Here is a 23,983-nt window from a genome sequence, read left to right as displayed (position 1 = left end):
GAGCGTAGCGCCCCACCTATTTTGAGAAATTTGCGAGGATTCGTCGACCGGCGCCAAAGTTATTCAAAATAGAATGTTGAGGTTTTCCTATGGAAACGTGGTCCTAACTATAACTACCTACTGGCGACCGCCAGTAGGTAATATATATATATATATATATATATACAACATCTTTGCAGTTGAGCGATTAAAATCTTTGCACTAAGAAGTTGGTCCGTGTTTGTGTTATCTGACCAGAGGCTACGTGGAGGCAGCCCTGCCAGGGGTACAATTGATATATATTACCTACTGGCGGTCGCCAGTAGGTAGTTATAGTTAGGACCACGTTTCCATAGGAAATCCGCAACATTCTATTTTGAATAACTTTGGCGCCGGTCGACGAATCCTCGCGAATTTCTCAAAATAGGTGGGGCGCTACGCTCCACTCCTACCCTGAAAGTCTCGGGGGGATTCGTCAAGCGGGGGCTGAGATAAAAGGGGGGTCCCAAAACGCGTTTTTCCCATGCATTTTTCCATAGGACCTTTAGAACGAGCTACAGCCCGAACGGCTGAACAGAATTACTCAAAATTTGGCAGAGAGGTAGTCCCTAGGTCAAGGAAGTGCCTTTTGTAGGTTTGGTGTAAATCTGTTCAGTAGATTCTGAGAAAATAGCCTTTAAATCAATATATATATCTGAGCCCGCTTACGGTACGCTTACCGTACGCTTACGGTAAGCGTACGGCGGCGTGCGCGAGCGCGATTCTGATTGGCTCTTAGATCTTAGTAAACATTCGAATCGGCCGAAACCAGGAAGCGGCGGCCGCCATTTTGTGTATTTCACTCTGAAAAAAAAGAGTGAAAACAAGGAAAGGGGGCAATGAGGAGAGTTACAGACCCCCTAACATTTGTAAGGGGGTCAAAGAAGGACAGAAAAGTACAAAAAAAACATTTATTGATTTTAAAAAAAATCACGGGGTACGCGTACGGTAAGCTTACGGTAAGCGTACGGTAAAAAAATAAAAATAGATAAATGAAAAGCAGATTTAAGAGTTTAGAAATTAGGGAGCTCTAAAAAGAGCTGTTGTGTTTATGAAGTCATTTTTTTAGTGGTACCTACAAGTAAGTACCGATGCAGAGTCTAAGGTTCAAGAGGAAGACTCTGTTCCCTTCATCATTGAAGTGCACACCATCTCCTCTATAAATGTCTTGCATGTCATAACGCAAGTTGTTGTGGTAAATGGCACCCATACCATAGTCACGGAGGAAAGCAGAAACAGATTTGTTGACGTGCTTTCTTGCTTTGTCAATCTGTGGACAGAAATGATTGGACCAGTTCCATTTTTGCCTTTGGCATATGTTGGAAAACACAAAGGCAGTTTTAGGGAAAAGTGTAAACAGTTGTGCAAAGGTGTCCTTCATAAGCATTTCCAGACCTACCCCAGTCAAAGTGCCTAGGTCATTGCCACCACAGTGCACTATTATGAGGTCAGGGTGTTGGATTTGAATGAAGGATTTCACCAATGGCATCAATTGGTGCCACTTTAACCCTCTCTGACCAATCCATTTAATGTCTACATTTGGCAAAGCAAGGTCTCTCACCATATCTGTTTTCTCTGCAAACTTTTCACTCCAGAAGACATAGCTGTGCCCTACAATCCACACTGTGAACATCTTCAAAGGAGAACTGGATGCACTCAGGAGGTGTCTTTCAGTAGGATGGCAATATGAAAAGAAAGACAGTTTGGAAATGGAGGCATACATATTTTTTTAAAACAAAAAGAACTGATTGGCTGTTTCATACCATTCTAGAATAAAAACTAGGCTGTATGTGAAAATTAATAGAAGCATGTTTTGTATTGGTACAAAAAAATGTGTAACCAAAGAACAGTACTATGGATTTGCTGTTAGGTTTGAAAAGTCAAGCACTCTTGCTCTGTGGAATTGAAACATTGTGTGTCGAACTTCTGACCTAACTGCACACAGCAGTGTTCCATGAGCTGTTGCTATGGTAGCAGGCAGAAGTCAAGTTGGGGGAAGGGTACTAGGCAGAAGTCAAGTTGAGGGAAGGGTACTTTTGGAAAAGGGTTCCTTTTCAACCAATAGAAATGTGTGATTACATGTGAAAAAAAGGGGGAAGCACCGAGATTTGAAACTTACATGTATATGTGTGGAAAAATAGAGGGAAAGTTTGCCATTATCTGGTTCTGCTGAGAGGAGAGAGGTGAACACAACAGAGATCCTGGCTCTGATAATCTGCTGTTTGAGTGTCACATTTCTTTCACAACTAACTAATTTTAAAGGTGAGTTTACAGTTTGAGAGGGTATGTATGTGGTAACTTAAGAAATGAATAATAGAAATGGGAATTGTTTTTGTTGTAGTTACACATGGTGGTTTCATAATGTGTCAGTGTGTAAAAGTGATTTACACTTGCCCCGAAAAAAAAAAGAGCAGTAAGTGTGCTTTCAAATTGGCAAAGAAATTTCGTTTTGGGACTAATGTGATAACATGACTCTGTGTGCATAGAAGAATTATAGGCAGAGATTTATTGCGTCTTGCTCTGGTGATTTCACAGTTGCATTAGATGGAAAGGGGGAGCGAATTTTTTGGGGAAGAAGCAGAGGCTTAGCACACACCCATGTGCTTGCCGTGTATAGTCATGCACAGTATTTAGAAGCCAGTGGGGTTTTCAGGTTTAAGTCTGTAATGCAAATACATTCAGCATCACTAAGGCTGGTTGCCCTTGCTGGAGTGTAGGCAGACACAGAGAATACACATGGTGTTGGTCTGAAAAAAAAACAGCTTGGACACATGCAATTAAATAAATCAAAAATAGTGGTTTCATAATGTGTCAGTCTGTAAAAGTGATTTCAAATTGTAAAAAGAGATTTTCACTTGGCCCGAAAAAAAAAGAGCAGTAAGTGTGCTTTCAAATTGGCAAAGAAATTTCGTTTTGGGACTAATGTGAAAACATGACTCTGTGTGCATAGAAGAATTATAGGCAGAGATTTATTGCGTCTTGCTCTGGTGATTTCACAGTTGCATTAGATGGAAAGGGGGAGCGAATTTTTGGGGGAAGAAGCAGAGGCTTAGCACACACCCATGTGCTTGCCATGTATAGTCATGCACAGTATTTAGAAGCCAGTGGGGTTTTCAGGTTTAAGTCTGTAATGCAAATACATTCAGCATCACTAAGGCTGGTTGCCCTTGGTGGAGTGTAGGCAGTCACAGAGAATGCACATGGTGGTGGTCTGAAAAAAAAACAGCTTGGACACGTGCAATTAAATAAATCAAAAATAGTGGTTTCATAATGTGTCAGTCTGTAAAAGTGATTTCAAATTGTAAAAAGAGATTTTCACTTGGCCCGAAAAAAAAAGAGCAGTAAGTGTGCTTTCAAATTGGCAAAGAAATTTCGTTTTAGGACTAATGTGAAAACATGACTCTGTGTGCAGAGAGGAATTATAGGCAGAGATTTATTGCGTCTTGCTCTGGTGATTTCACAGTTGCATTAGATGGAAAGGGGGAGCGAATTTTTGGGGGAAGAAGCAGAGGCTTAGCACACACCCATGTGCTTGCCATGTATAGTCATGCACAGTATTTAGAAGCCAGTGGGGTTTTCAGGTTTAAGTCTGTAATGCAAATACATTCAGCATCACTAAGGCTGGTTGCCCTTGGTGGAGTGTAGGCAGTCACAGAGAATGCACATGGTGGTGGTCTGAAAAAAAAACAGTTTGTACATGTGCAATTAAATAAATCAAAAAAAGTGGTTTCATAATGTGTCAGTCTGTAAAAGTGATTTCAAATTGTAAAAAGAGATTTTCACTTGGCCCGAAAAAAAAAGAGCAGTAAGTGTGCTTTCAAATTGGCAAAGAAATGTCGTTTTGGGACTAATGTGAAAACATGACTCTGTGTGCATAGAGGAATTATAGGCAGAGATTTATTGCGTCTTGCTCTGGTGATTTCACAGTTGCATTAGATGGAAAGGGGGAGCGAATTTTTGGGGGAAGAAGCAGAGGCTTAGCACACACCCATGTGCTTGCCGTGTATAGTCATGCACAGTATTTAGAAGCCAGTGGGGTTTTCAGGTTTAAGTCTGTAATGCAAATACATTCAGCATCACTAAGGCTGGTTGCCCTTGCTGGAGTGTAGGCAGACACAGAGAATACACATGGTGGTGGTCTGAAAAAAAAACAGCTTGGACATGTGCATTTAAATAAAAGAAAAAAAAGTGGTTTCATAATGTGTCAGTCTGTAAAAGTGATTTCAAATTGTAAAAAGAGATTTTCACTTGGCCCTAAAAAAAAAGAGCAGTAAGTGTGCTTTCAAATTGGCAAAGAAATTTCGTTTTAGGACTAATGTGAAAACATGACTCTGTGTGCATAGAGGAATTATAGGCAGAGATTTATTGCGTCTTGCTCTGGTGATTTCACAGTTGCATTAGATGGAAAGGGGGAGCGAATTTTTGGGGGAAGAAGCAGAGGCTTAGCACACACCCATGTGCTTGCCATGTATAGTCATGCACAGTATTTAGAAGCCAGTGGGGTTTTCAGGTTTAAGTCTGTAATGCAAATACATTCAGCATCACTAAGGCTGGTTGCCCTTGGTGGAGTGTAGGCAGTCACAGAGAATGCACATGGTGGTGGTCTGAAAAAAAAAACAGTTTGTACATGTGCAATTAAATAAATCAAAAAAAGTGGTTTCATAATGTGTCAGTCTGTAAAAGTGATTTCAAATTGTAAAAAGAGATTTTCACTTGGCCCGAAAAAAAAAGAGCAGTAAGTGTGCTTTCAAATTGGCAAAGAAATTTCGTTTTGGGACTAATGTGAAAACATGACTCTGTGTGCATAGAGGAATTATAGGCAGAGATTTATTGCGTCTTGCTCTGGTGATTTCACAGTTGCATTAGATGGAAAGGGGGAGCGAATTTTTGGGGGAAGAAGCAGAGGCTTAGCACACACCCATGTGCTTGCCGTGTATAGTCATGCACAGTATTTAGAAGCCAGTGGGGTTTTCAGGTTTAAGTCTGTAATGCAAATACATTCAGCATCACTAAGGCTGGTTGCCCTTGCTGGAGTGTAGGCAGACACAGAGAATACACATGGTGGTGGTCTGAAAAAAAAACAGCTTGGACATGTGCATTTAAATAAAAGAAAAAAAAGTGGTTTCATAATGTGTCAGTCTGTAAAAGTGATTTCAAATTGTAAAAAGAGATTTTCACTTGGCCCTAAAAAAAAAGAGCAGTAAGTGTGCTTTCAAATTGGCAAAGAAATTTCGTTTTAGGACTAATGTGAAAACATGACTCTGTGTGCATAGAGGAATTATAGGCAGAGATTTATTGCGTCTTGCTCTGGTGATTTCACAGTTGCATTAGATGGAAAGGGGGAGCGAATTTTTGGGGGAAGAAGCAGAGGCTTAGCACACACCCATGTGCTTGCCATGTATAGTCATGCACAGTATTTAGAAGCCAGTGGGGTTTTCAGGTTTAAGTCTGTAATGCAAATACATTCAGCATCACTAAGGCTGGTTGCCCTTGGTGGAGTGTAGGCAGTCACAGAGAATGCACATGGTGGTGGTCTGAAAAAACAGCTTGGACATGTGCATTTAAATAAAAGAAAAAAAAGTGGTTTCATAATGTGTCAGTCTGTAAAAGTGATTTCAAATTGTAAAAAGAGATTTTCACTTGGCCCGAAAAAAAAAGAGCAGTAAGTGTGCTTTCAAATTGGCAAAGAAATTTCGTTTTGGGACTAATGTGAAAACATGACTCTGTGTGCATAGAGGAATTATAGGCAGAGATTTATTGCGTCTTGCTCTGGTGATTTCACAGTTGCATTAGATGGAAAGGGGGAGCGAATTTTTGGGGGAAGAAGCAGAGGCTTAGCACACACCCATGTGCTTGCCGTGTATAGTCATGCACAGTATTTAGAAGCCAGTGGGGTTTTCAGGTTTAAGTCTGTAATGCAAATACATTCAGCATCACTAAGGCTGGTTGCCCTTGCTGGAGTGTAGGCAGACACAGAGAATACACATGGTGGTGGTCTGAAAAAAAAACAGCTTGGACATGTGCAATTAAATACATTTTTAAAAAAGGTTTCATAATGTGTCAGTCTGTAAAAGTGATTTTCACTCGGCCCGAAAAAAAAAGAGCAGTAAGTGTGCTTTCAAAATGGCAAAGACATTTCGTTTTGGGACTAATGTGAAAACATGACTCTGTGTGCATAGAGGAATTATAGGCAGAGATTTATTGCGTCTTGCTCTGGTGATTTCACAGTTGCATTAGATGGAAAGGGGGAGCGAATTTTTTGGGGAAGAAGCAGAGGCTTAGCACACACCCATGTGCTTGCCATGTATAGTCATGCACAGTATTTAGAAGCCAGTGAGGTTTTCAGGTTTAAGTCTGTAATGCAAATACATTCAGCATCACTAAGGCTGGTTGCCCTTGCTGGAGTGTAGGCAGACACAGAGAATACACATGGTGGTGGTCTGAAAAAAAAACAGCTTGGACATGTGCAATTAAATACATTTTTAAAAAAGGTTTCATAATGTGTCAGTCTGTAAAAGTGATTTTCACTCGGCCCGAAAAAAAAAGAGCAGTAAGTGTGCTTTCAAAATGGCAAAGAAATTTCGTTTTGGGACTAATGTGAAAACATGACTCTGTGTGCATAGAGGAATTATAGGCAGAGATTTATTGCGTCTTGCTCTGGTGATTTCACAGTTGCATTAGATGGAAAGGGGGAGCGAATTTTTGGAGGAAGAAGCAGAGTCTTAGCACACACCCATGTGCTTGCCGTGTATAGTCATGCAAAGTATTTACAAGCGAGTGGGGTTTTCAGGTTTCAGTCTGTAATGCAAATACATTGAGCTTCACTAAGGCTGGTTGCCCTTGCTGGAGTGTAGCACTGTGGACATGGGCTTTTTAAAAAATCTGAAAAGTGGTTTCATAATGTGACAGTTTGTAAAAGAGATTTTCACTTGCCCAAAAAAAAGAGCAGTTTGTGTGCATTCAAATTGGCAAAGAAATTTTGTTTTGTGACTATTGTGAAAACAAATGTAGTAATATATTTAAATACAATAAAGGATGTTTTTTTTAGTTTTTTTCAGGTATTGCTGAAGAACAGTGAACAAAATTTAAGATGCCTACAAAATCTCGAGTTCAAAAAACGCTAAAAAAAAAACTATATTTGAAGACAACTGGAGGACCAAAGTTACTAGAAGATGCTCATGTTGGGAAAAAGAAAAAATCTTCTGGTAAGCAGAAAAAACAATTTCTTAACAAAATATTCAAAACAAAGAAAAATGTACAAAATGTCTGTCCTCGGAAAAATGTAACAAAACATAGAGAACAGCAAAAAATTGAGAATTTAGTTAATGCAAATATACCTTCTGCAATTGAAAAGTTTAACATAAACAGAAAAACAGCGTTTAAAGAGATACGTAGAAAAATGTTTCAGAGAAGAGTTATGTCCAATTTGATAAAGGATGTGAAGAAATATAAGCAAAAGGCTAAGTTTTATAAGAGAAAAAAAGAAATTGAAGCCATTGCAGCAAAAGCATTAGAATTAAAAAGGAAACTATTCATATTAATTTTGAATAGGATGCGTACATTAGATAAAATGGTTAATGTACTGAAATCACAAAGCAAAAGCAAAAGAGTAGTGAACAGAACAAACTTTTGTAAAGTGTTTTTAGGAAAGTGGATGCATAGTTCAAGTAGTGAACCTTTTTTTAATGAAGAGAGCTATTTTCAAAGTAATAGTTTGCTGCATGCAGTTGACACCAGAGGTCGTTCATACGAAGTAAAAAATGGTTGCATAATGGAGAAGGAGATAATGGTTCCAAGAGATGAGGTACAAGTGATGGCAGATGAGGCAATGGGGAGACGTCCTAAAGCCCCAGTGTACACTTGGAATTGTAGTAGTATTTGCACTGTGCGTCAGGAATCTATTGACAGATTTCGAGAGTTTCTAAGAGAATATAGTAAAAAAAGTGTAAAACAAAAGATTAAGGTGCTTCAAAGTCTGGATCCATGCAGAGTGAGAGAGAATACTGGTTTGCAGGGTCATTCTCTTGCTTGTCTATCTAGAAAAGTGTGCAATAGTGTTTTCCATCATTTTAGGATGCTGGCTGTTCATCATACTGAAATGAGAAAGTTTGTGAGACGGTTGTATTTTGCCAAAAGTCCAGCAATAAAGTTAAATGAATTGAATAGGGCTCTGTTCCGAGGAACGGTATCAGATGTAGAGAAGGTTGTTGATGAAATTCAGTTTTGTTACTTTGGTCCTGAACAAAACAGTGCAGAGAAGGACACAGTAAATGAGGCAGAAGTGGAAGAGAATGTAGAACCCTCTGTAAGTAACACATTTAATGATCACATAACAAAATTTGCAATAGTCTCTAATGAAAGACCAAATGTTACTTGTATTTGTTGCCGCAGAACTCATTATAGAAAACAAACTAGGAATGTTGATCTCTACAGAAAGAGTGAAAATGAAGATAATTATAAGTGGATGGATTTTGCCACATATATATTTCTTGAAAATTGTTTTGAATTGGGTGAAGATCAGCGTATTTGTAAATACTGTTACAACAAGTTAGAGGAAAATAGAATGCCGACCAGAGCTGTACATAATAATTTAGAATTGGATGCTATTCCTGCTGAACTTTCTGAATTAAATACATATGAGTCTATACTCATTCAATGTGTTCATCCGTTCCAGACCATAGTACGTATGGAGCCCAAAACTGGTAAATTACCTCCTTCAGATTTACTGAGAGGTTTAAAAGGTAGAGTGGTGTATTTGCCCTTGGATTTGAAAAAAAATATGGAAACTATTGATGCGGATACTTTGGAAACTGAACCATTAATTATTCTGGTTAATGGTGTACCTACAAAGAATAAGAAGATTTGGCAGGAGCAAGTAGATGTGCGGAAAGTACAAAGAGCAAATTTGTATTTGAAAAAAAATAACAAATGGTATGAATCAATTTATATAGAAGAAGAAGAAGAAGAAGAAGAAGATTTTCAAGAACACACAGAAACACCAACTGGACAAATTGAAAAAGTGGACAAGTCAAAGGAAGAAGAAATTTATGAACATTTTAGCATACATCCTCTCCATTCGAAAGAAGTTATGGGAGACAATATTGATCTCTTTCAGATGAAGAAAGCAAAAGGAAATCCCGTGAGTGTATGGGAGGAGAGCTTGGAAGCTCGATGTTTTCCCCAGCTGTTTCCTAAAGGAAAAGGAGGACGATACGATGAACGTCCAGAACAGATTCCAGCTTCAGAGTATCGGACTACAAGACTATATGCTGAAGATCCCAGATTTCGACAAAGTATTCCTTATTTGTTCCATCTTTTATTTGAAAGCGACTTGTCTGCACTGTCTTATGCAGTAAATCACATTTTAAAAAGTGGAGTACATTTACAAAATGTGTCTGCTAAGGATTTTATGGAGAAAGTGCAGCACCGAGATGATCATTTGGAAACACAACTGATCAATCTGATGGCTTGTCAGCGTGGGACAAATGAATATTGGTACCGACGCCATGGTGAACTAAAATGCATGTTACGCAATTTAGGAACACCAACATGGTTCCTTACCCTAAGCTGTGCCGAGTACGCTTGGGATGATTTACTGGATTTTCTACGAGAGGCCAATTCAAACATTAAAAACATCGAATACAAGACAGCAGGAGAACTGTGCTCATTGGATCCGGTTAATGTTTGCAGATATTTCAATCATAGATTTGAGGCTATGATGTCCTTCATCTGCAATAAAAAAAATCCACCCCTTGGAGAAGTAGTGGATTTCTTTTGGAGAAAAGAGTACCAGGCAAGAGGTGCTCCTCATATTCATATGCTGCTGTGGATCAAGGATGCCCCAAAGTTTGGAACAGATACTGATGAAGCAGTGTTATCTTACATTGAAGAATATGCAACATGTGGTATACCAAAAAGCACAGAAGAGAACAAGTTAAAGGAGCAAGTTCTACGTTTCCAAAGTCATCGGTGTGGAAAATACTGTCGACGGAAATACAAGAGCAAAGAAAAATACTACACTAAATGTCGATTTGGATTTCCTAGACCTGTTCTTTCAAATGGAAGAGTCAACAGTTTTATGTCAGCTGTGAGACATACTATCACAAGAAAATCACCTAAGAATACCTACAACCTTAAAAGAAAAGAAGAATCAAAAAATATAAATGACTACAACCCAGTCATTTTATCCATGTGGAACGCTAACATGGATATACAGTATGTAGCTGACAATTCCATTGCTGTTGCACGATATGTAACGTCTTACATTACGAAATCAGAAAAAACAGAATTGAAGGAAATGTGGGAAGAGATTTCTCACGAGAAGACTGTCAGTAAGAAGCTGTACAGTTTCAGTTTGAAGATGTTATCGCATCGAGAAATTGGATCCTACGAATGTTCAGATAGGTTATCTTCTGCAAGTCTCTACTCGAAGTCAAGAAGAATAATTTGGGCAAGTTTAGGCCTTGCAGCAATGAGAAATCGGGTACTGAAATCTGTTGGAGAAATTGAATATTTGGCTGAGAATGACCCAGAAAGTACAGATATATTGAAAACAAACATGTTGGACACATATTATCCCAAGAGAAGTCATCATCTGGAGAACATGTGTCTCTATGAAGTGTTGCAGAACTACATTTATTCACGGAAAGCTGCAGAAGACATCAACAGTGGAAAATATAAAGTTGTTGGTGAAGAAGGATGTTTGGTGAAGCAAACCAAAGGAAGTTTGATAAATCACCGGAAGCTGAGTTGCGACACTACCGACAAGAAAGAATTTTACTACTTGGCTCTTTTACAGTTGTTTAAACCATGGCGTACAGAGGATGAACTACTGGGAGAATTCCAGAGCTATGAAGATTCTTTTAATGCTTGCAAAGACAGCATACAATGCAGTACATTCTCAACTTATCTGCAAATGTTAAATGAAGAAATTGAACAGGAAACTACAATTGCAGCAGAAATAGCTAGAGACAGTTCTCAGGACAGCCAAAGTTCAGGAACATACAGTCAAGATCCCCTAGGACAACCAATCGTTGAAAATGAAGCATCAATAGCCATGAATGAAGTGGAAACGGCAATGAATCAAGCTCAAGAAGAATTTATAGACTTACAAAATTTGGAAAGACAACTGAATCAAGAGCAGCAACACATTTATGAAGAGATCAAAAACAAAATTGATCACGGATTTCTACATATAAAAAAAGAGTGCTCATGCACATCATTTCATCCAATCAGGATGTATGTAAGCGGACAAGCTGGCACTGGAAAAAGTTTCCTAATTAAAGTCATCAGAAGCTACCTAAAGCAAAAAACGGATTCTACTTTGTCTTGTGTGGTTACTGCTCCAACTGGGTTAGCAGCATATAACATAAAAGGAATCACCTTACATCGTTTGCTAATGTTACCAGTGGAGCATGAGAACAAAATACAATTCAACAAGCTAACTGGAGAAGCATCCTTGGAAGTTTCAAGAGTATTGAAGAAGATGCAAGTTCTCATTATTGATGAGGTGAGCATGGTATCAAACTTAATGCTTGCCTTTGTGCATTTAAGAATGCAGCAAATTTTGAAGACAGACTATGACGTGTTATTTGGTGGAAAACACGTCATAGTTTTTGGGGATCTTTTGCAACTTACTCCAGTTAAAGGACAACCAGTGTTTAATACTGTGACACATGAAGACACGAAGAAGTCATTGGGAAGCATTGGAAATACAAATATTTGGTCCTTCTTTGAGTACAAGGAACTTACAACTAATATGAGGCAAGCAAACGATGAAGAATATGGAAGTATTCTGAAAGATATCAGAATTGGACTACTCACAGAAGTTGGGAAAAAAGCATTACAGAGTCGGCTGCTACATAATTTATTTCCAAAGGAAGAAATAGTTGCAGAGAAAATATACAAGAATATTGCAGAAAACAAAAGTGTCATCTGCTTAATGCCAACTCTACGTGAATGCTCAATATTTAATGAGGAGCTTTTGAAATTGGAAAAGGAAGAGATCAGGAAATTGGAAGCAGTGGACAAAATTGAGGATGGAAGAATTACTGTCACAGTAACAGGCAAACTGAAAAATAAATTGGACTCACTAGAGAAGAACATCTCCAAAACAGCAGGATTAGAAAAAAATCTATATGTTTCCATGAACTGTAGAGTATTTTTAAGGAGAAATTTGGATGTTGAGAAAGGCTTAGTGAATGGAGCGATGGGAAGAGTTGTGGGTTTTATTAATTATCAGAAAAAAGAAGGAATTGAATGTTTACAGATAAAATTTGATCAGATAGATGAAGTTAAAGATATTTGTCGTTGTACAGTTCGTTTTATGCTTGTGAAAGACTTATATGTACGTAGGAAGCAGTTTCCGTTTTCTCTAGCATATGCTGTAACTATCCACAAGTCTCAAGGATTGACTGTAGATTGTGCATTTGTGAACATTGGTTCAACTGTGTTCAAAGAAGGTATGGCATATGTAGCTTTGTCACGAGTCAAAACATTATCAGGTTTATTCATGATAGACTTTGATGACTCAAAAGTTAGTGCTGATACAAACTGTGTAAAGGAGTATAATAGATTAAGAAGAAGCTATGCTCCTCATTTAGGTCAGTATCCTGTGTTGGAGAAACGTGTAGTTTCTCGTAAAAGGAGAAATGAGAATATCTGTAATGAAGATATAGAGAAGAGGAAAAAAAAGAGGAGTGATGTAATTGCAAGCAAAAAGAAAAAGGACAATGAAGAACAGGTTGTAGGATGTCATTTTGAAAATAGCTCTGGTGTCAACTGCTACGCTAATGTAGTGCTGAATGTTGCATTTTATCTGGAAAGTTTGCAAGAGCAGATAATAGTAAATCAGGGAAAAAGATTCTGTTCAGAGCTGAGTCTCCTTTTTCAAAAGCTGAGTAAAGATAAAACTCAAATAGAAAGTGCTACTGATATTAGAAAACTTTTAGATGTATGTTCAGGACGAACACAGTTTTCTCAAAATGAACAGCAAGATGCACACAAATTTTTGATGTATTTTCTTCAGGTAGTGGAAGAAGAAGGAGTTCCCATTGACATTTTTTTTGGTCTCTCTTATAAATGGGAACATAGTTGTGATAATTGTTATAATATATGTGGCTCTATTGTTGATAATGAAAGGTTTATTTATTTGACATTGCCAGAGAGTAAAACAGTCACTTTTGCAAAATTAGTTAAAGATGCTAATCATAGCATGAAATGTGGTGAGTGTAATTCTGACATGTTTTCAACATTAATTTTAAGGGAATACGGACAGTATGTAATTTTAATGATGCAACGATGTAGAGCTGATGGTTCAAAAATGGATACTTTAATAAAGAAGTTTACAGGACAGCAATTATCAATTTCAGGAAAAACTTTTGTAACTGTTGCAATAATTTTCCATGAAGGACCTACTGTTACTTCTGGACATTACACAGTTTATCTAAAATGTGAAAAAGGCTGGACACTGTGTAATGATTCCCAATTGATTTTCAAACAACGTTTGCCTTTTGATTTAGCAACTTCCTATCTAATCTTCCTGAAACCTAAATTTTAGAGAGACTTGGCAAGATCTGGACAAAATAATTTTACCATTTTACTGGATTACCATTGCAATTTTGTAGAAAAAATATTTTTAAAATTATCATTTGGCCTAAAGGAAAGATAACCAATTGTAATGTGGACTTTTTTAATTTTTAATGCAATTTTGAAAAACCAATAATTTAGAGATAATCGGTAACTTCTGCACATTTTAAATTTTGGAATGCTATTGGACTGCCATTGGAAATTTTTTCAAAAATGATTTAAAAAATTACTATTTGGCCATGTGGAAAAGTAAGCAATTCTATTGTGGACTAAATAAATTATTCAAAAAATTTTCGTGAACCAAAATGTTACAGAGAATCGGTGAGATCTGGACAGATTAAACTTTAGAATTTTAATGGATTTCCCTTGGAAATTTATTCCAAAAAAAAAAAAAAAAATACTATTTGGCCTAAAGGAAATGAAATCAGATGTATTTTGGAGTTATTTGAGATATAATATTGTGATTATACTTCTGAAACAAACATATCAGACGGTATTTTAAAGAAATAAGTATTGTTTTTAGATGATATTTTTTAAGAATAATATGCATTTCTGTAATGATAAGTTTAAGTGAGAAGAGATTCTGGGCTTTTTTAATACAATCTTTGAGATTGTTATTTTTTTTTGCCCGCTGTAAAATGATGAATGCAATTGCTTTCACAATTTATAGTGAAATGCAATATATTCTGAAAACAGCAAAAATAAGGCAAAAATATTTTTGGGAAAAAAATGTAAATATGTATACTGTATTATAAATTGTTAAAAAAATATTAATACTTTTTTCTTTTTTTTCAGATCGATATAGAAAATTTTCGAAAACTACAACCATTTTTAAAACTATTTTTTAAAAAAACAAATGAATAAATATTTTTTTGAGTGAGTATGGTAAGTCAATAATAATAATTGTAGTCTCTCAAGGACCTTGTAATGTGATAATTGATTTTTAGTGTTTTTTTTAAAAAATAAAAAAAAGGTACGCGCACCGTACGCGTACGGTAAAAAAAAAAAAAAAAAAGGTTTTTAAAAATATATGTAAAAAAAAGATGAAAGATAAGGTTGGCTCTTAAAAGAACCGTTGTGTTCATGCAGGGACAGAGGAAAGGAAGCATGGGAAAATTAGTCTCTGTGACAAGTGTGCTGATCTATTTTGAGGTTCACTAGGGAAACACTGGTCTCCCTATGACAAATTAGATCATGACAAGAGGCACATCGAATATCAACCCTCAGAAATCGAGGGTTAATTTCCAGAGGGCCAGCAGAAGGAGATGCTCCCCCCACAGATGAAGGGCTCACCTGACCTGCAGAGGAAGGAGTCAGCCCTGCAGATGATGGTCCAGGCTGAGCTGCTGTGGATGTACTGGCTCGTCTTTCTGAAGAGTTACCTCCAAAAAGATGACCATGTGTCCTTCCGTGTACATCCTGGAGGTGCCTCTTCATGGTGTGATTCCCAAAGGAATACTTCCTGTCAGAATTACCTCTAGAAAGTACACGCTTACACAGACAGCAAGTAACTAAGGGTGCATTCACCTTTTGCTGGCCTTCTGGAAAAGTAAAATAATCCCAAACATAAGAAGGCTTTTGTTTCCTCGATCTCTGCCTCAAGACAGTGCTGCTGGTGCTAGCCTCACTCTCAGAAGAGCTCTGCTGTTCTGCCATCGTATCCCAAAGACAAACCAGCTCCTTCTCCCAAGGGATCACAAGCAGAAATGAGGGGAATGGGTGTGGTGTAGGAGAGTTCTAGAACTGAAAGTAGTTTCAACCAATCAAAAGTTGTGTTTCAAGATCACATGACCTACCGTACGCTTACGGTACGCTTACGGTACGCTTACGGCAAAAAGTACGCATGCGCGTAAAAAAGACACTCGCTTGCGCGCATCCGCATAACAGTCACTCCCCGGCACTTCCGCGTAACGTGCGCGTGTGGCGTAAGCGCGCACGCGTCCCACGCGCAGTACGCGCGGCTACGCAAAGTACGTAACTATACGCAAGCAGCGTAGATAGATTACGGATGTTGCGTAAACCGTACGCTTACCGTGAGCTTACGGTACGCGTACTATTAAAAAAAAAAAAAAAAAAAAAAAAAAAAAATCTGGAAATAAATTTTACATGTTTATTTTAAAAAATATATTAAAAAAAAATATTTAAGGATTTTAAAAATTTAAGCATAGTCTTTATAAAAGGAAAGAAAATTAAATTAAAAATATGTTTGAAAAAAATGAAGAATAAAAAAAAAAAATAGCATTTAAAAAACCTTGCAAATTCACTGAAAAAACCATGGGTTTCACACACGTTATAGTTAGGAATTAGCATTTAAAAAACCTTGCAAATTCACTGAAAAAACCATGGGTTTCACACACGTTATAGTTAGGAATTAGCATTTAAAAAACCTTAGAAATTCACTGAAAAAACCATAGGTTTCACACACGTTATAGTTAGGAATTAGCATTTAAAAAACCTTAGAAATTCAGTGAAAAAACCATAGGTTTCACACATGTTATAGTTAGCTGGACATTTTACTCGTAAAAAACCAATGAAATTGCCCCGTTATACTTAGTTCAGCTAACTATAACTCGCGCGCCCGCAATGCACTGCTGATGACGTCACATATTACATCACTCATGACATGGTCAGTGACATCACTCATGACATCACTGATGACATCTCAAATGACATCACTGATGACATCACTGATGACATCATCCTTGTGATAGAGTGGCAGACCTCCTCTCACCTTAATATAAGCTTTGATACACACATTCAAAAATAGAGACTAAAATTTTCAAAACAATGGACATACCAATACCAGTTACAACAACCTCTTCAGTAATTCTAAGATCCACATACACATCCACTCATTCACCAACAGTCCTATACAGTCACTCATACATGTACTCACTCATCATATGTACTCATACACCTATACATCCTGTTACACAATGCCACTCATCCATAGAGTTACTCACACACATAGTCACTCATGCTAATAAAGAATCAAACATACATTCACCTGCATATACAGTTATACACACACCACCACACTTACTTCTACGGAAACTTACACATACTTAGTCTTTTAAACAATCACTTATAGAAACACATACTTATTCATACAGGAACTCTTTCAATCTCTCCCTCTCACATATACTCACATATATACACCAATAGTCACATATACTAGTTTAAAACATATGTAGTTACTCCTGAAGACACTATTGAGACAGTCATTCACTCACTAACACACCCATACACACACTCATCCACCCATACAGTCCTGCACACATGCTGTCTTCAACACATACAAACAGTGAGTCACTCATTCATGCACCTATGCACTACGTAATACCCCCCACCGAACCATACAGACACTCAGACTGATACTCAAAAAAACAACTAATAACCTATATAGACACCCATGTAGCTACTCACCAACCCATGCAGCCACTTATACACAAAGTGAGAGATACACTTAATCAGTCAGTTACACAATCAATTTTTCAAAAACAAATCATCCATTTAGACACTTATATACCCATTTATTCTTCCATCGACCTTGAGATATACATATATAAAACATATTTAATTTTCAGAAAAACACACATTCACTGGATGATGTCATCAGTGAGGTCATCAGTGATGTCATTTGAGATGTCATCAGTGATGTCATGAGTGATGTCACTGACCATGTCATGAGTGATGTAATATGTGACGTCATCAGCAGTGCATTGCGGGCGCGCGAGTTATAGTTAGCTGAACTAACTATAACGGGGCAATTTCATTGGTTTTTTACGAGTAAAATGTCCAGCTAACTATAACATGTGTGAAACCTATGGTTTTTTCACTGAATTTCTAAGGTTTTTTAAATGCTAATTCCTAACTATAACGTGTGTGAAACCTATGGTTTTTTCAGTGAATATATATATAAATATATATATTCCACCAATCCCGCTTCTTTGAAAAACGGGCTGACACATGCTCAGGTACGATTCTGGAAAGCTTTATTTTCACCATCAGGGCACATCATGCTTGGTTAAAAGTTCGCCATTGCTGTAACACCTGGCAGACGCGTTTCGGCTTGGTTGCTTTCCTCAATGCCAGCTTTGTGTGACAGAGAAGTGCGCACAGGGATTTAAAAGCTCAAAAATTCACACATCAACTCCCATTGGAGGATACTCGTGGTTATAGAAAGGGGACTGCGGGTTTAAGATAGTACTCACTCCGCCTGTTGTGCTTTGTCCCCTTTACAGCACGATAGATTAAAATCCCTGTATGCAGCAGGATGTTGGCCAAATCTTGCTGCTGGTGAAGAAAAATATAGTCCGAATCCGGGGACACAGTTCAGTGACCGCGTACCCTGCATACGATAATGCTCTGACTCCGTCAGCTGTCAGGCTACATTGACCCACTGCAGCATGAAGACGGTGATTTGGCTTTCTTCCAATCGTCCTTTCAGCAGACCATCTGCCGCTCTTTCCCCAGTGTACCAACACAAGTGCCGCTGCTGGGGGGGCGCCGCGATGCGTACCTCATACGCTCACACCAAAGATTTGTCGGCAGTCGCGGAGCACCAGACCAAGAGGCGCGCCAGTTTCAAGCGCCGACCGCTTGACATCATATTCCACCAATCCCGCTTCTTTGAAAAACGGGCTGACACATGCTCAGGTACGATTCTGGAAAGCTTTATTTTCACCATCAGGGCACATCATGCTTGGTTAAAAGTTCGCCATTGCTGTAACACCTGGCAGACGCGTTTCGGCTTGGTTGCCTTCCTCAATGTCAGCTTAGTGTGACAGAGAAGCGCGCACAGGGATTTAAATTCACTTAAAAAACCATAGGTTTCACACAGGTTATAGTTAGGTGTACATTTCACTTGTAAGAAACCAATCAACTGCTCATGACATCACATATTACATCACTCATGACATGGTCAGTGGCATCACTCATGACATCACTGATGACATCATCCTTCTGATAGAGTGGCGGTCGCGCGAGTTATAGTTATCTGAACTAACTATAACGGTGGAATTTCATTGGTTTTTTACAAGTGAAATGTACACCTAACTATAACCTGTGTGAAACCTATGGTTTTTTAAGTGAATTTGCAAGGTTTTTTAAATGCTAATTCCTAACTATAACGTGCGTGAAACCTATGTTTTTTTAAGTGAATGTGTACGTTTTTTTAAATGCTAAGTTATGTATTATTATGTTTTTAATATATTTATTTCACAATAAACTACGTATTAAAAACCTTTTTATAAAAAAAATATAATAATTTCACCGTGCGCACTCCCCGCGATTTTTCAAAAAAAAAAGAAAAAAATGTTTTTGTGCCCTTCGGGGTCCTTCAGGGACCCCCTGACAAAGGCTAGGGGGTCAGGGACTCTCTACCCTGCCCCCTTTTGACGTTCGCCACCTCTCTTTTTTCTCTCTCGCATCGAAAACAAACAAAATGGCAGCCGACACTTCCTGATTTCGACCAATTCGAACGTTGACTGACATGTAACCACCAATCAGAATTACGCTCGTGCACGTTAGGGTGCGCGCACCGTGCACGTACCGTGCACGCACGGTACGCGGCTATAGATATGTATGTGCTTTTAACTGCAATTTTCTCAGGAAATACTGAACAGATTGACTCCAGATATGCAAAAGGCACTTCCCTGACCTGAGGACTACCTCTCTGCCAAATTTCAAGTAATTCTGTTCAGCCATTCGGGCTGTACCTTCGACTAAAGGTCCTATGGGAAAATGCATGGGGAAAACGCGTTTTGGGACCCCCTTTTTTCTCGGCCCCCGCTTGACGAATCACCCCGAGACATTCAGGGTAGGAGCTGAGCGGAGCGCCCCATTAGTTTTGAAAATTTCGCGAGGATTCGTCAACCGACGCCAAAGTTATTCAAAATAGAATTTTGAGATTTCCTATGGAAACACGGTCCTAACTATAACTATCTACTGGCGACCGCCAGTAGATAATATATATATATATATATATATATATATATATATATATATATATATATATATATATATATATATATATATATATATATATATATATATATATATATATATATATATATATTGCAAAAGGTTCCTTTTGAAAAAAGGAAGCTCGACGCCTTGTCTGTTGCGCAAAATAAATTTAATGACAGCACAGCCGTTAGACGCGTTTCGCCTGTGAAACAGGCTTGTTCACTAACGGTTAACATCAAATTATCAGCCATTTTTAAACAAACAGTGATTGCGTGACACGTGACAACTACAAACTCATAGATAGTGAGAACAGACTGGTAGTTTCTACGAAGTTCTCTCGTAAACTGATTCACATGGTAGCATTTAAATCAATTAATCTATTCTCTTAGTGATTTTAATAATCTCATGACTCGTAACCTTCTATACATTAAATAAGACCATTGATCTGCCCATTTAAAATTACATCACAATTTTAAATAAAATTAGATGAAATAGCGGGGTTCGAGCCATGCACAATTGTATTGATATCATTTTTAGGTACAGCCTCAATATGCTAAACCATTGCCACAATACGCTTAAAAATGATTACTCGTAAACCATGGTTACGAGAAAAGTCTCGCCCAAGTGGGCCAACACAGCTTTTAGTCTAAGAACATACGCAGATACATAGATACCAACTTTAATTACCATCAGTCTGTATAAAGTGCTAGTGTGCAAATTATAAAACAAATTATTCAGATTTAAAATTCATCAGAATGAATCAAAATGTTTAAAATCAGGCTAGGGAGCAGAGGCGGTGAAAGAATTATAGGTGTGTATGAAAGTCTTCTTCCATATTGAGACCTTTGGGAATCTTTGTATTGAGACGAATAATGTACCTTGACTCTAACTGTCTCAATTTTTTAACTCGGTCACCTCCCCTTACGCTCACGGGCACTGCGTTAATTACAAAATACTCAAAGCCCACTGTGTTTCTATTGTGGTATAGATCAAAGTGCCTTGCCACAGGATAGGTTTTATCTCCATTTTTGATGGCCCTAAGGTGTTGTAGGATACGCTTGTGTGCACTTTCCACATCTTCCACATGTTTACCGGTTAATGAAACCATTAATGAAGTGAACACTCTAATTGCTCTTAAAGAATTGGATTATGATAATGTAGAAGTAGGAGCGATTAGTGCACAATCAGTGGGCTACAAAACTGATCTTAACTGTCCAAACCATTTTAAACCTAAATCTGTTTTTAATCCAACATTGCCGCCTTGTGGCATTGATATCTTTGAAACCTTGGTAATCAATGACCTCAAAAATCTGGCGAAAAAGAAGAAATGGTTGGGGGACAATCTGACTAAGGGACATAGACTAGCAATTAAGTCCTTACAATCAGACAGAAGTATTGTGATACGCCAGTCAGATAAGGGCGGGAACGTTGTTATTCTGAATGTGCATGATTACATACAAGAAGGGTTGAGACAGGTTAATGATCACGGTTGCTACGAGCAAGTATCAATCAGTGCCATAGATGAATCTAATGTCACATTTCACAACATGCTCAAAGAATGGTATTCGAAGGGTATTTTAGAATGGGATGAATATTCTTTTCTTATGAACCGTAACCCTAAAATACCCATTCTTTATTTATTACCTAAATTACATAAAAATTCTATCTCCCCTCCTGGAAGACCAATTGTCTCTTCAATAGGTTGTCTAACAGAGAACACTTCCAAATACATTGATTTTTTCTTGCGTCCATATGTTCAGACTATGCCATCATACTTACAAGACAGCAAAGACTTTCTGAACAAAATCAAAGAGGTCAGATGGGAGGACAGCTTCCTGCTAATTTCCTTGGATGTTTGCAGCCTTTATACCTCTATCCTACATGTGGATGGCTTAGAGGCGTGCAAACAATTCTTGGATACCAGATCTGTTTCATTTTTGGAACATAATGAGATGGTTTTAAATATGATGAAATTTTGTCTGGAAAACAATTTTTTTATCTTCAATGATAAATTTTACAGACAAAAACAAGGGACAGCCATGGGCACCTGCTTTGCTCCCAGCTTTGCCAATCTTTTTATGGGCTGCTGGGAGCAGCAGGTGTCCAGAACGAATGAGTTATACCGCAGCCATGTGAAAATGTGGCTGCGGAATATTGATGATTTATTTATCATTTGGGATGGCTCTCGTGAACTAGCTGAGAATTTTATTTCCATTCTGAATAAGAATACCAAGAATCTGAAGTTTGAGGGAACAATCAGCAGCCAGAAAATCCAATTTTTGGACTTGGAAATTGAAGCTGTGGATAAAAAGCTATGTTCTCGACTGTACCGTAAGATCACTGCAGGTAACACTTTGTTACACGCAGAAAGTAACCATCCTAAAAATCTGATCCGCAGCATTCCGTATGGGGAATTCCTCCGGGCTCAGAGAAATTGCAGTACGGATGCTGATTTCGAAAATGAAAGCGACTGTATGACAAAAAGATTTGTTGAGAGAGGCTATAAATTAAATGTGATACAAGAAGCACTCTCAAAGGCAAAACAGTTCACACAATCTGAATTATTAAAACCAAAAGATAAAGTGCAGGAGAATGATGTTCAGGCTGTGAGATTCATCTCGACTTTTAACTCTAGCTCTCATGATGTTAGAAGATGTTTAAACAGACATTGGGGGATTTTGAAGACTGAACCTACATTAGAGGACATTGTAGGAGATGCTGCAATTGTCACCTACAGAAAAGCCAATTCTCTAAAGGATAGACTATGTAGTAATGAGGTACCTGGTAAGAGAGGATCTTACATGGATATCCAAGGTTTTTTTACATGCATGTCTTGTAAGGCATGCAAAACCAGCACCAATGTTAAAACAGTGTATTTTCCAGTTTCTGATACCAATAGACGCATTGAGAAACACTTAACGTGTCTGTCAGATTATTGTGTCTATGTGTTGATATGCCCTTGTCCCAAGAAATATGTTGGCAGCACTATGTTTGCCGCTAAGAAACGCATCTTGGAACATATGAGGGCAATCCAAAACAAGGACAAATTGTCCCCTATTGCCAGGCATTTTGAAGAGTTCCATAAAAGTAATCGCAATCTTTTAAGATTTTTTGTCTTAGACCGAATTTTGCCCTCCATGAGAGGTGGCGATAGAATTCGCAAATTACGTCAACTTGAGTCTAGGTACATTATGGAGCTCGATACCAAGATTCCAGTAGGCTTAAATTCGGAAGAAGAATTGTCTTGGCATTTGGGAGACTAAGCTTGAACATAACTTGGCAATAAATTCGAAAACTTACATTTCAGAACTGGGACGGATTTCTTGATCCCTACTATTTCCCCTTTTGAAACTTTATGGGTTAAAGTAAGACTTTGCTGCCTTTTATTCTAATAACCAGGTCTTTATTTTCTGATTTCTAAGCGTATGTTCTGAACCCTATTGTCCTATCTCCATTCTGTTTCTCGGTGGTGTTATGTCAGGCTGCCTGTGATTTTAGTATAAACTTATGTACCAGTGATCTAGCTCTGATGCTTTCTTCCATTTAATCTGTATTAATCCTTTCTAGTTGTACAGCATCGGCGCTACATTTTGATATAAGAGGACTAGTCTGATTGACGGTTGTTCTGTTTGCTATCTCCACTTGCTATATTTAGGTGATCCCAGATGTAGAATAAAGGATGAAAGAGGCAACGATCAAGATTGAGAGTGAGAAAAAGAAGCATAATCACAAGAGTCAGAACAAGAAGCATAGAATTAATTGCTGGCCCACTTGGGCTTGAATGACTTTGCAGATGTTGCCATGTTGAAGTTGATTTATTTCAGGATAGTTCTTAGACTCTTGTCAATTAAATTAAGATCAAATATGCAAATTGACTATTATGAAAATTGGAGATATAAACATATTATGCAATGTAGAAAAGTTATTATTACATGGATACTTCCCTTTCAGGAATCTGGTCATGCCATCCACTTGGATAGGATACCTTTTTAATTTTTTTCACTTCTTCATTTTTTCATTTTTTCATTTTTGATTAATGACGTTATATTTACCCACTTGGGTAGGATGTGGAGATTGTGTGAACTTTCAGGCTTTATACCTATAACAAGGTTTTGAGGCAATTTGAGAACAATGTTTAATGAATTTATAGTTGTGTTAATTTTATAAAAAAGAGTAGATGACTAAGCAAACTTGAATGTTATTGGCACATTGCTATGTATGCAGAAATTTGAATTAACATTATTTTTGTTCTCGCCTCTGTCCACTGTCAATTATACAACTTTATTGAGATTGTATTTTAGGTTAACATCACAAAATGTTGTTACAGTTCTAAGATGGCCGCCAAACCACCAACCAGGAACACATACAAACTGTAGTCCTCTTTTTATGTTATTGTACGCCAGACTTG

The sequence above is a fragment of the Triturus cristatus genome, chromosome 7 (genome assembly GCF_964204655.1).
Source record: "Triturus cristatus chromosome 7, aTriCri1.1, whole genome shotgun sequence".
Taxonomy (NCBI): domain Eukaryota; kingdom Metazoa; phylum Chordata; class Amphibia; order Caudata; family Salamandridae; genus Triturus; species Triturus cristatus.
This window is presented reverse-complemented; position numbering follows the sequence as displayed.